Genomic DNA, 13,843 nt, shown 5'->3' on the forward strand with positions numbered 1-13,843 from the left:
ACTCAGGAAGCTGAGGCAGAAGAGTCACAAGTTCAAGGCCAGCCTGGGCTACATAGCAAGACCCTGTTTCAAAAATCCAAAGTCTTTAAAGATCTTCAAACTTCACGATGTAGTTTTATCCTTTGACCCTTGGTAAGCACTAGAGCTGGGATTTGATCCTAACTCTGAAGTCCAGGCCCTTAACCGCTAGGCCACATTGCTCCAAGGAAACACAACTATGGTTTTCTCAGGAATTCAGGGGTCAAGCCGAGGCTTCTAGAATGTTCATATAAAGAATCCAGAGGAGGAAGTTCACATGGGGATTTTCATGTTTGCTGCTAATCCTTAAATGCTTCCTAATAATGAAGGGCCAGAAGCTTTTAAAGGCAGGCAAAGGAGGAGGAGAAGCTGCAGATACATTTGGTAAGGTTTGATTAAGAGCCAGGAAAGTGACCCTGAGTCACATTTGCAGGCAGCCACGCATGCCTTGGGTCTTAGACTGTGAACCTAAAGTCACTGCACCACTGAGCTCCCTACCTTAAGGAGCATGAGGGCAAAGGCAAGAAGGTCTTTGGAGACATTCCCCTTATATTCCTTTAACAAATGGGGAAACTTCAATATGTGCTTCATCAGTGATGGAGATGACTATTACTCCATAGCAGCAATTTGCAGAGAATGGGCTTATAGGGTTATTCAGTCAATTCAGAGACTTGGAAAGTTCTGTATTATGATCTGGCTGGCAGAATTAACTTTTTGAAAATGTTTTATACAGGTATTTGTATTATTAAATTTGGAACCACAGTCAGAAGACTCAGATCATAATTGTCTACTTTTCTATTTCCTTAACTACTGCAATTTCCACCTTTATAACAATTTTGATTTGAAAGACAAATTTATTTTTTCAGCAGTCAACAATTATTCCTGTGTAGTCCGCAGCCTTTAAAATGATTGTGCTGCTTTTAGGACACTAAAAAATGAAAGCTCTAGAAGTTGAAATCATGGTGCAGCAAGATCGAAGTGATACAGTTAATATAGAAAGTGCTACAGCCTCTCTATGATAATAGTTTCCTAAACGCAGAGACATTTGGCTACATCCACATAGACATTTCTATTTTTTCTTAATGAAAACTTGTTTTTTTGGCATTATTCATAAAAGAAATGATTTTTATTCCTCTTACCTGATTCTGTAGTTGTAAGATGTATCATGGGTATTGGTGCCAAACAATGGATTGTAAGTAGCATGATAATTTTTTTTAAAATGCGTAAACTGAGCCACACATAGAGAAAGAAATTAATTGTCAAGATCCAGAGGAAGTGAGAGGAAGAACTGGGATTAGACTCCCAGCCTTGAGGACCTTTGCAGTGGGGAAAACAGGTCTCCACTCTCGGGGATTTTTCCTCTGGTGACAGTTCAGCTGCCAAACAGACTTGAGGTGCTTTACTGGGCTTGGGGTACAAGAGTCTCCTTCTAGAAGTGGTTTCTAGTTTCTTTCTGTCCTGAACAAAAATCTAGTCAAGACAAGTGCAAAAGGTAGAGAGGTTTTTATTTATTAAAGGTATGAAAAAAAAAAGAAAAAAGAACGTGATCTACAGAGTGAGCTTGGGCCAGCTAAAAGTAGGAAAAGTGATTTTCTCTACAGGGTGAGAGCAGATCACTGTGAAAGAGAGCACAGTGGCCAGGAGGTCAATGGCAGATCTTTTGTATCTCTCATCCACAAGCTGACCTCAGGTCTAGGCCCCCTATCAAAAACCTGCTCAAGTTCTCAAGAGAACACCTGAAGACAGCACTCTCCGGTTCCAAGTGCAGGGCTCTGTCTGCTCATGTGTCCTGGAACTTTGTAATTGACAGGTCCTGCCCACTTCTGCAGTCAGTTTGCCACGCCCTTATCGCCTGCCTGTCAGGTAAGTGATTTAAGGGTCCTCCGAGCCTCAGGGTTCCTTATCTATAGACTGGGGATGTCAGAACCTGTATCACAGGGCTGCTGTTGGGGTGCATGCATCAAGGGGTCCTAACTGTTGCATCTGCAGCTGTGCCTGGCTCAGAGCAGGTGTTGACAGATGGGATTTTGCCACAATCCCTGTGCTCCCCAGGGATCATTAAAAAAGAAAGACAGAGAAAAAGGAAGAACTTTTCAGCAGAAGCAGAAAAACTGAGAGGAGTCAACAGGGTATGGAAGGCGACTCCAGGTGGAGACTGGACAGGGCTAACCCATCCCCATTACACGCTGCAGCCCTGTTCCTTCCCAGCTGGTTGCACAGGGAGAAATAAAGCAAGCAAATGACCCAGCCTTCAAGAAGAGCCCCTGGGGACAGAGCCAAAACCACTGGGGACAAGCCTCCGAGAGTAGCCTCGGATTTGGAATTCCCTAGAAGCAGAGCGTGTGCAAAGAACTCCCAGGTCAGGGTTGATGCCTGCAGGGAGTGGAGAGAGAAAGAGAAAGAAGGGGATGATAAGGGCTGGGGATTTAGCTCAGTGGTTTCGCTGCCTGCTGCGCAAGTGCAAGGACCGGAGTTTGATTCCTGGTACCTAAAAAAAAAAAAAAAAAAAAAAAGAAGGGGATGATAATATGTATATTACTAAGCAACTGGACTCAATTTCCCCAGGGGCTCTGGGCAGTGGCGTGGCACAAGGGAGGGGTGCGGGGGGGGAGAGTGGTTCTGGAGCGCCATCTCCTGACACCAGCTCGGCCCAGGGTCCCCATGGAAGCCAAGGTGATGTCTGCTGGGCTGTGGGGCACCACAGAATGGTACAGGTGGAAGGAACAGCGTCAGAGGGAAGCACAGCCACACAATGAAGGGGTGAAAGTGAACTTTTATCCAGTAATCGCTGCCAAGGGACAACCTTATATAAGTTAATGAGTTGGCTTTATTTTCAGTTGTAGAGTCTGGCACCACTTCATGCCATAAAACACAATAAGTTCTAATGAGCCAGGCAGAGGAGGTTGGTTTTCACACAGAAAAGGGCGGATGAAAGACACTTTCCTTGTAAGGCCAGACAGGGAGATAGAGCAATAGAAAAATCACGGATTAACATCAGACTACTTCAGGTTCTCTTTTGTGTGTAAAAGGGTTAAGGCAAAGGGAACTTCTTTAATATGCCAATTGAAACTAGCTTGTAGGGGAAATTTGACGCTTATCTCTCTAATCCCAACTCATTGCAAGGTCAGGCAAACAACTTAGTTATAGTTTGGTGAGGTTGAAGTTTAGTGTGAGTGACTCCATTTTGATTTTTAGCCTGATCTGTTGGGGCCCAGTACAGGAATTTAATCCACAACAATGGCCTCCTGCTGTTTTATTTTATTTTTGTTTTATTTGTGGTAGGGTCCTACTATGCTGCCCAGACTGGCCTCGAACTCTTGAGCTCAAGTGAGTCTTCTACTTCAGCCTCCTGAGTAGCTAGGGAGTAGTTAGGTCTACAGGAGCACACTGTAATGTGTGACTTATAATTTTCATTTAAAATTATAGTAGGGCAAAGAGACAAGCTCCTTTTTGATTTGCAAAGGCCTTTGAAAGGGAGGATGAGGGTGTTAAGGGAGAGAGCAGGGACTCAAGGGAAAATATGAATGGCTGATGAGTATCAAGGTGAATGGCCATCGTGTCTGCTCACTGGTTATTATCAAGGTTGGGATGCTGTCCTCCCCAAAACTGGGAGACAGCAAGGCCCAGTGCTTCCTGATGGTTCTGTTTCAAAGGAATGGCTTTCAGGTCCTGTGAGTTGTAGGAGATCCATATCCATGCTGGGGACAGAGGGAAGATTCACCACTGTAAATCCCTCTTAACCAGAGCTCTAAGAATGGGAGGTCAGTGGCCCAAAGTGTAGAGTTGGCTGGAACATACAGTACAGTAAATCCTTGCGGAGTTGGGCCTTCCCAGGCATTCTAATGGGAGGTAGGGCCATCCTAGGGACATGGCCTTGTGCTGGTAGAAGCCATACTAGAGTTGGGTCTTCTCAGAGTGCAGAGGTTTGGACAGAGTGAGTATGTGCCAAGGCCCACTTCTTGCTACTCCTCATCTGCCCAGAGTCCTGACCACGAGGAACACAGAAACCTGCTGTCTCTCACACATATGCACAAATGCCCACAACATGTTGAACATGCACTTAAAGACTTTAGCCTAAGGAAGTGTACAGGCACACATCCACAGGCATATATCAACACAATACACAGCAACATACATACGTGTACAATCACACAGCAATGACACAGAAGCATTGCCAGCTCACATACACAGGCAAGGATGAAAGCAGGGTTGGAGCCACAGCTATGCAACCTCTGAGATTGTGCAGGGCCTCGTGCTCAGGACTACAGCTAGGTTTAATAGTCTACTGTCACAGTTTTGAAATTCATAATAATTTTGGAAAAAGTGGCCCCACACTTTCATTTTGTACTGGGCTTTTTGCGTACACATGCACGCTGCCGCGACACGCACAGCGTGGGGTCCAAAGCCAGGGGGAGTGGTGGGAGATGAAGAAAAGTCGACAAAGACCAAGATTACTCTTAGCTGGGACCAGATGGAACCATAGCTTGTCGGGAGTTAACGGCAGCCTGGGGAACCATACACTTTATTTATAGTGGAAGGTAAACAGGAAGAGAAGGTGGGGCAAATGGTGCTACATGGCCTCCGTGGCCTGGGCAGATCGTAGCGTGATTGTTTCGTTATTGGGGCATGAACAAGAAGAGAACAGGGAAGGATACACTGTAACTATCTCCCAGGCTGTGCCATCCAGGGTCTACAAAATGAGTGTGTCTGTCTGACTCTAATCTACGGAGGAGAAAGGGTGCAGGAAGGAGAAAGGGAGCGGGAAGAGACGAAGAGTCCTCTTCAGGCTTGGCCGGTGGCAGCACGCACTGGCATTCTCTATTTCATTCTGTCTTGCTCTTCTCAGGCTGTCCTCACACTGGAAGATCTGATCCTTAGTTCTGAATCCTCAGGGCTGTAAAAGAGAACTTCAAACTCCAGCTGGAAGGGTGGCCTCTGCGGAGAGGGCTGGAGGTAATGTCCGACGCGGACCTCTAGGTGGCAGCACCATGCCGAGCCAAGCCTTGGTGAAGGCAAGGACGGAGGTGGGTGGGGCCGCAGGAAATGGGCGTTCTTGAGTTACTGATGAAATCTACTCTTTTCCAGAAAGTATAGCAGTTCCCCGAAGTAAGAGCCTGGAAGGGATTAGCTCATCCATTCTATTGCCAATTCATCCCCTGCCCCTTCTTTTGCAGCCTTGGGGACTGAACCTAGGGCCCCACACATGCTAAGCACATGGTGTACCACTGTGCTACACTCCCAGCCCTGAAATCTTTTTAAATAATTTTGTTTCTTTTTTCTAAACATCTGATTACAAATGCAATTCATTTTGTTATAAAAAAAATAGTACACATACAAGAATTAAAGTCATCCATAACTTGACACGTTGGTCCTTTTTATAAAAGGATATGAAAGAAAGTAGCCGCACCTCCTCTCCTCCCACAGGCTTGAAATTTTTCTCTTCTTAGGCACCCACACATATTTCTTATGTACTCATAGAAGCACACATACAGGTTAGAAAAAACGGGAATGGGGAAGTGCCTAAGTGCATGTAAATAAATGGAATGAAGAAAAGCTGGAAAAGCACCAGAGGGTGCAGAGCAAGACAGTATGAGGGGCACTCCTGGCTTTGGGAGCCCCAAGGCCAGTGGTTGCTTGGTGTCACCATCCTGGCACTGCCTACTGGCGTCTGGAAGCTGGAGCAACTCCAGCCTGCCACTGAATGGCCAAAGTTGAGCTGAGACTGTGTCTTGCCAGGCATAGAGAGGTTTTTTACAGGAAGAATCAAATTATCAATTTTAGCAAACTGATAAATGTATTTGTGGTTTCCAATTTGAATGGTGTTTTTTATTTGTTTAATTGCTGTGCTTAAGACATTTCTTGTGCATTGCAAATTCTTGAATTGTAATTGCAGGGTTAACTTGCTCTTTGGTCTCTGTTGGTTTAAGAACATTGATTCAAGGTTACTAGAAGTCCATTGGCAGCCAGTCAAATTTAAAATGTAACAGTCTGAGAACAAAGAAAAAAAAAGGGAGGGCTGGGGATTTAGCTCAGTGGTTCCGGTGCCTGCCTCACAAGTGCAAGGTCCCGAGTTCGATCCCCGGTACCAAAAAAAAGAAAAGAAAAAAAGGGAGAAAAGGACACTTTAAAATCCAAGCAGCTGCGGCCAGGTTTGTTATAGAAGGCTTATAGTAAATGAGATGGAGAAAAATATTAAGAAGGCTATAAGCATGAGACATATTTATGATATAAGAGGACTTCATATGATAGAAGTTTTGTCCTGCTAGAGAGATAAAAAGAGAGACAATGACAAGACTGGAAAGCTTATGGATGTCAAGGAAAAGCTTTTGGAAGTAGTTTGTCAAAGGAAATATGTAGACTTACTTGTTAGTTTGTTGGAGCTCAGGTTGTTCCTGAAGCAAAAGTGCTTGAGAGAGTGGTTTGTGTTGTAACAGAGTAGATATGGGAGAAAAAGTGTGGAAACTCACCCCATTAAAATGTATGTTAAGCCGGGGATTTAGCTCAGTGCCATGCCTGCCTCGCAAGTGCAAGGTCTTGAGTTTGATTCCCAATACTGCAAATAAAAAAAAAAAGTATGTTAAAAAAACTTTAAAAGAGGCTTTAGAGGGGACTATGGAGGAAAGTTGACCCCCTAAGAGTTGAGAACTCTTTATGAAGCAGATAAGCCCTCCTTTGATGTTAGGTGGCCAGCCAAAGGAACCATAGATAGGAAAACAATTGGATGTGTACACTGGGTGGTGACTGAAGACAGAGGATGGCTAGGGTCTCCCGACCAATTTCGTTACATTGATTCATGGCTAAATATATTGTAGACCCACTTGGTTAATGCCATGTTTAGAGGCTTATTGTAAAACACTTGTGCTCTGAGCTGAGCAAAAGCCAAAAGGAGAAAAAAAAAACTCTCCCAGTAGTCTCGGAGACAAAGTGGGGACAACAAAGATTTAGAGGTGGCCACCAAAATATACATTAACCTCAACTGGGAAGCAAAGCAGGGGACCGACTGGAGGCTCAAAAGGAAGCAGATCTGTTGGGAGCAGCACCCACGGAGAAAAAAACCTCAGATTACTAAGGAGCAGGGGTGCAAACATGGGTAAAACAGGAGCCAAACAAAGCCAGGATCTACCAGTCAACCAAAGCTAGATTGGGATCAAAGTGCACGATGTAAAACAATATGGACACTGGAAAAATGAGTGCCCAGAAAATGATGACAGAGATGATAAAAATTCCAAAACTAGGAGGCCACCTGCAAAAGGCTATCACTCTGGGGAGAAACCAGAGCTGGCCTCATTGGACTGGCAGGAATTGAAGGTTACAGGAACTAGGCAAGATGAGGTCCCATCTCCTTAGGCCCCCAGGAGCCCATGAACACAATGAAAGTAAGGGGCCAATTGATGGACTTTCTGGTAGATAGTAGAGCCGAACACTCAACAATAACTCAACCCATTGGACCATTATCCAAAAAACATGTGACTATTGTTAGGGCCACTGGGGTCCCAGAGAGGAGGCCATTTTTCTGGTCTAAAAGGTCTTAGGGAAAAAGAGGTCCAACATGAGTTCCAGTATCTTCCAAACTGCCCAGTTCCCCTGCGGGGAAGAGACTTACTCCACAAGTTATAGGCTCAAATTGCCTTTGGGCTGCAGGAAAGGGTGTCTTTAAGTTTGACTCACCCAGACACCATGATATTGACCTTTACCGTCCCATAGGCTGAGGAATGAGGACTGTATTTAGATAAGCTACCACAACCCAGAACAAATAAACTATATGAGCTGGCACATAAGATTCCTGGGGTATGAGGTGAAGATAATCCACCTGGGCTGGCTATAAATCAAACAGCAGTGATTGTAGAACTAAAACCAGGGACAATTCTGGTTCAAGTCTGCCAATGCCCCCTTCCTCAGGAAGCCATACAAGGCATTCAAGGACATTTAAAATGGCTCTTAGAACATAGAATCTTGACAAAATGCCAGTCATCCTAGAATACGCTGCTTATGCTGGCACCTAAACCAGGAAGTAATGAATATAGACCGGTGCAAGACTTATATGCTATAAACTGAACCCTAAAACCATATACCCAGTGGTAGCAAATCTATACACATTGACGGGACTTATTCTGGCAAGTGCTGCCTAGTTTACTTGCTTAGATTTAAAGGATCCTTTTTTCTGTTTGTACCTCACATTGGTCAGTCAGCCCATCTTTACATTTCAGTGGAAGGATCTTGTCACAGACATAAAAGAACAGCTAATCTGGACTAGGCTTTCCCAAAGGTTCAAAAATTCTCCTACAATCTTTGGAGAGGCACTGGCCACAAACTTCAAAACTTTCATCACATCAGGAGACATGTGCACCCTGCTGCAGTATGTAGATGCCCTCCTACTTGCAAAGGACTTTAATATTGATTATGCCCAAAGCAGGCTGTAAAGAGTTAACTCCACAATTGGCTTGTTTATAGAAGTGAGTCTGACTGAAGCCTACGTGCCAAGGTCAGAGTAACTCACATCCAAATTCCATTCCCACAGCTAAAACCTTCTGACTAGAAGAACAATGTTCTAATTACAGCCACATATTTTGTCTGTTCTGTTTCTAATTCGAGAATGCTTTGTCTTGTCCTTTATGAGCCTTGTTTACATTAATTTCCATAGAAACCACATGTAGCTTGCCTTTACCCCAATTGATTCCCAATAAAAATCAGTGCCTGGGACTGGCCAGTGCCTTGGTTGGTTGCACAAGCATTGGTTGCCCTGGCACCCCGCTTTCTCTCTCTTAGTTCTGTCTCTTAGTGTATTTTTTTCTCAGGCCTGCATCGTATACTGGGCATGTGGGTACTGGAACTTAATTGCAGGGGTCTTTAGCACCTATTGGCAGCCCCTACCTGAGAGGACTGCTATCAGAAACTAAAGATCTCCTTTATTTATTTGGGGGGACTAAATATAAGGTAGCCAAGAAAAAGACACAAATTTGCCAAAAAGAGGTCAAATATCTAAGTCTCATAATGGTCCAAGGAGAGCATCAGGTAGGCATAGAGTGGGAGCAAGCTGTTTGTGCCCTCCCAACCCCAACCACCCAGTGCCAAATAAGAGAGTTTCTGGGGGCAATGGGATTCTGCCATATCTGGATCCCAAATTTCTCATTTATGACCAAGCCCCTATATAGAGCCACAAAATGGGGGAACAAAGAGCTCCTCCTCTGAAAATCTGGCCAGGAGAGAGCCTGTAAGTAAATCAAAGAAACCTTGACTCCGACTCCATCCTTAGGACTGCCAGATAGAACCAAGCCTTTCTTCCTGTATGTCCATGAACAAAAAGGAATGGCCATGGGAGTCTTAACCCAGGTCATGAGATCCTGACATGGTCTAGTGGCATACTTGTCAAAACAGTTAAGACTCTGTGGGCCTAGGATGGCCTCCGTGTTTCAGGGCGATGCTTGAGAATCAATGTCAAAAGCATTCAGTCAGCCATAGAGACTTGGATTAACAGACACACACCACCCGACTCATGCCTCTAACCAAGTTCCAACCTCTTTCTTCTCAGTAGGCAGCCACCACCTTGTGACAAGAAAATTGATAATAATGATGACGGTGCTCTCTGTTAAAACTTGTCATAGAAAGCATCAAAGGGGGGAATGAAGCAGGACTTGAAGAAAAACAAGTTTTTCCCAGCCTTGGGCCAGCTCCCTATCACCCCTTTCTTCCCTTGTTGCTATAACTCTTTGTCCTGGTACAGAAAAGTTGGCAATTATGTCCTGTGAACAGCTTGTCATCTTGTTCTCACAAGATTCACAAGGCTCTGTCTTCGTTCAAGGCTAAATTACAAAACTGTCTGCTCTTGTCCTGTACGTCACTAGAAAGACCAACCCCTTTCATCAAGTTTATGAAAACTAAAACTTTTCTTTGTTTGACACTCTTCCCCTGGACATTGGTCTGTTGAGCCAGTGTCCACCTAAAAAAAAGTTCCCCTGTTTTCCAGTGGTCTCTCCTGCCTCTTAAATCTTGGAACAGTCTGGCTTGTTTCCCCAGTGGGATGCTCTTGAATAAGATTTGAAGGCAGGAGGGTGGGGATTTAGCTTGGTGACACCACTCCTACCTCACAAGAGCAAGGTCCTTAATTCAATCCCTGGTTCTGAAAAAACAAAACAAAACAAAAAGATTTGAAGGCAGTTCATGCACAAGTGCAATTCCAGCAATGACTTAGGACCTCTCAGAAAGCATCCTTGCTCTGGAGTGGTTGATGGATCAGGAAATATCTAGGGAGATAGTAGAGCATCACTTCTGGGTGTGTCCATGAGGCTGCTGCTAGAGGAGATTGGTGAGTGAGTTGGTGGGTTGAGTAGGGAAGATACACCCACAATGTGAGCAGGTACCAGACAGAACCAGTTGGCTAGAGTCCCAGAAAGAGCAAAAAGGCAGAGAACAGAATTTCCTTTCTGTCTGCTGGACCTAGGACACACTCTTCCTGGCCCTGACTCCAGGACTTGCAACAGTGGCCTTCCATATTCCCAGGCCTTGGACTGAGAATCACACTGTTGACATTTTTGGATCTGGGGCCTTTGCACTTGGACTGAGCCATGTTTTTGGCATCCCAGGGACTCCGGCTTGCAGAGAGCCCCTTGTGGAGACAGCCTTCATAATCAAGTGAGCCAGTTCCCCTCACCCCCATCCCTTACCCACCCATTCATTCTGTCTGTCTGGAGAACCCTGACTAACACAAGGCGATACTTCTTCCACCCCCCTGGTGGCTTCTCTGCCTTTTACTTTTCATGTTCTTTTAATAGTTGTTCTGGTTTGAATATAGGAATCTGGAATTGTATTTTTGATCTTATTAGATCTACAACCACAGTGCCTTCATTGCCAGTAGGAATGGGACTTAGTTCATGGGCTACACTGGCAAGTCAATTACTTAAATTGGCACCTCTAATTGTTAGCAGTCAAGTGTCTGTGAAAGGCAACACCTTGGATAACAGGCAGCTGTGGTAATAAAAAAATATGGTAGAATGAGCTGGACTCTTCCTCTTCTTTTTTTTTTCTCTCCAGGTTGAGACTTACATTTATTCTCCTATATCACATGAACTCCTCATCAGATACGTGGTTTACAAGTATCCTTGCCCATTCTGGGCTGCCTTGAGGGTGTCCTGTAAAGCATGCAGAAAGTAGGACATAGGCCGGGGATTTAGCACCGTGGTTCCGCCGCCTGCCTCGCAGGCACAAGGTCCTGAGTTCAATCCCAGTTACAAAAAAGAAAAGAAAGTAGGACAAAGTGAGGCAGCTGGCGTGCCACTGAAGAAAGGGCAAGCGTTTCTGTCCGTGCCAACACAGGGAGACCCCCAGTATACAGGCAGAGACCTCTGGCTAGCACAGGGGCATGGGAAGGACAGGACGCTGCGGGCCGGAACAAAGAGGGCACTGGGCTGGTGCAAACGCAGGGAGCCCCAACTGGAGCCTAAGGAATCAGCCTCTTGGTTTGGGGCTGTTCAGGCGTTCGGTGGAGTTGAGCCCTGAGCTCAGGGCAATAGGAGGCCGCAAGGGGTCGGGCTACGATTCGGGGAAGATGCCTGGGCGCCCCCACCCTCCTCTGCCACCCTATCCCAGTCCATCCGCCCGGAGTCCTGGCCCGGCCCGACCCCTCGGGGTCCCCGGTGGGGTCTCCAGTCAGTCACCTTCCTGTCAATTCCCGCCTTGTCCTGGTCCTGGGTTCCTGTGGCCACATCCCCGCGCTAGAAGAGCCGCCCCTGCCCCGGGAGCTGTGACGACTCCTCCTCCCCCGCCCCGCCCCCTTCTTTCTTCTTTCTTCTCCTTCCGGGATCCTGTGCTTGCAGGGCAGGTGATGGCACCACTGAGCTAAATCCCCGGCCCCTTGGATTCTTGTGATGATACTTGTGTTGGACAACTGTCCTGTTGCTGAGGCAAAATGTCTCACATACATAATTTAAAGGAGGAGATGGTTTATTTGGCTCACAGTTTCAGGTTGGCTAGCTTCAAGGCAGCAGCATCATGGCGGAAGGGCACGCTGAAGTAAGGCTGTCCAGGAAGCAGATCACATAGGAAGAGCTCTGTAAAAGATACACCCTCCTGAATCACACCCCAGGGACCCACCTCCTCTAACTATGCCACACCTCCTAGCAGCACCTTCAGCAGTGATTCAGCAGATGATTATAGGGTATAGTACCCCTAGAATCCAAGCACCTCATCAGAAGCCTCTTAATTCAGTCAAATTGACAATTTAGATTAACTCACACAATACCAGTTAACTTGGAGTTAAAGAAAAAGAAAGGCAAATTTAGGGCTTTAAAATTATAGCTCAAGGCAAAGGTAGAAAACCAAAGAAGTTCTAGATAACTCTGAAATAATTTCTTATTTTTTATAATCACAGGAACAAGATTTCTGCCAAGCAAACACTGAATCTGATTTTGTGGAAATATAAATACAATGTAAATTGAATTAATGACCTTATTAGATAAATTATGTTAAGGGTAAGGGATTAATTGAGAAGAAGAGAGACCATGTGACCTGGAATGAGGACATTTGGGCAGATTCGGATGAATTTCAGAATCCTCAAATTCTGCTGAGCTGCTATTGACATCAACAGGAGTTTTCTCTCTCCTGTCTGAGGAGGTCAGGTTTCCTTTGCCTGAAGATTTAAATTAACTCACCAGAGACATAGACTTGAGGGCCATGTTGGTTTCTCCAGAGCCTTTTCCCCTCCTTTCATTGTTTCCTGACCTGGAAAGCCTGGCAGACTCCAGAGTGATGAGCACAAAGGCTGACCTGGGAGGAGACACTGAAACTGCTTGTGTTGGTAGAAACCCAGGGAATAAGTGTGGAATGAATTTTCGAGATATTAGACCAGAGTAGAAAGAATATAATATTGGGTTGGACTTAATTCATTAATACGGAAGCATTCACCAGTGTGGGTTAATAGGTCAGATTGTGCAGCTGGGAGTGGCTTCAGAGTTTGCTCAGTGCCGAAGACCATGGTCCACTGAATGACATCTTGATGCTCAAGTTTTCCTTTGTAAATTATAGAGGAGGGAAGGCACAGGCTTAGGGAGGTGAGTGCATTGGAGTGTATTTATTACATGACCTACTCCACCTTCCCTAAGGGTGACACAGAGGACGCTGCCTTCACCCAACCATTTAGAAACACTTTGGTATTTTTACCAAAATAGTGAGGATTATTGAAAAGCCCAGCTCCAAGCAGTCACCTGGGGATAAGAAGCTACACTAACATGCAGATATGCATCTGCCTACAGACAAACTTGTAATGAGCCTGAAGAGTGCCCACTCAGCTCAGAGCAAATCATTCTTAGAATAAGTTCATAACAAGAATGATGTGCAAGCACTTGCAAATTGATAAAAAACAGCTGGATGTTTCTACTTCTTTCTCAGCAGAGACATTAAGACAGGTGCAATTTACTGCTGGGAGAAACAGCACGCTGAGTGAGGGTCCTCGGGTCACCATAACTCCTTATCCTTTTTGTCTCTTTGCATCATTTCTGTCCAATAACCCACACATCTAGAAGTCTTTGAAAATGTGATCATTTCTGCCTTGTGAGAGGGGCAGCAGCACCTGCTGAAGGGCTCTGTAGTAGTTTTCCCTTGCAGATGGTTTTGACAGTGGGAGAGATGCCATTTTTGAAACTGGCTGTCTGGATTCACTGGGGCATGATGGGATCCAGGGCAGTGGAGAGCCCTGAGGGAATGGATTTCATCAGATGGGTATGGTTACCATGACAGGAAGCAGAAGAAAGCAGGAAAGGGCAGTGTGACCCAAGGGATCTTTCACAGAACCTAATTGGCCATGGTGTCCTTAGGACTGATCTAGTTGAGCAGG

General features: G+C 45.4%; 1 long non-coding RNA gene across 1 annotated transcript; it reads right to left on the reverse strand.

Moving 5' to 3' along the window:
• Positions 1–4,357: 4,357 nt before the first annotated feature.
• LOC110349389 (uncharacterized) lies at positions 4,358–11,756 on the reverse strand. The gene is made up of 3 exons (XR_002395303.2): positions 11,670–11,756; positions 6,486–6,571; positions 4,358–5,132 (listed from the first exon to the last, which is right to left on the reverse strand). It is a non-coding gene; the product is annotated as an uncharacterized LOC110349389 (long non-coding RNA).
• Positions 11,757–13,843: the final 2,087 nt, after the last annotated feature.

The sequence above is a fragment of the Heterocephalus glaber genome, unplaced genomic scaffold (genome assembly GCF_053883595.1).
Source record: "Heterocephalus glaber isolate CG9 unplaced genomic scaffold, H.glaber_assembly_v1.0 deba00001444, whole genome shotgun sequence".
Classification (NCBI taxonomy): Eukaryota; Metazoa; Chordata; class Mammalia; order Rodentia; family Bathyergidae; genus Heterocephalus; species Heterocephalus glaber.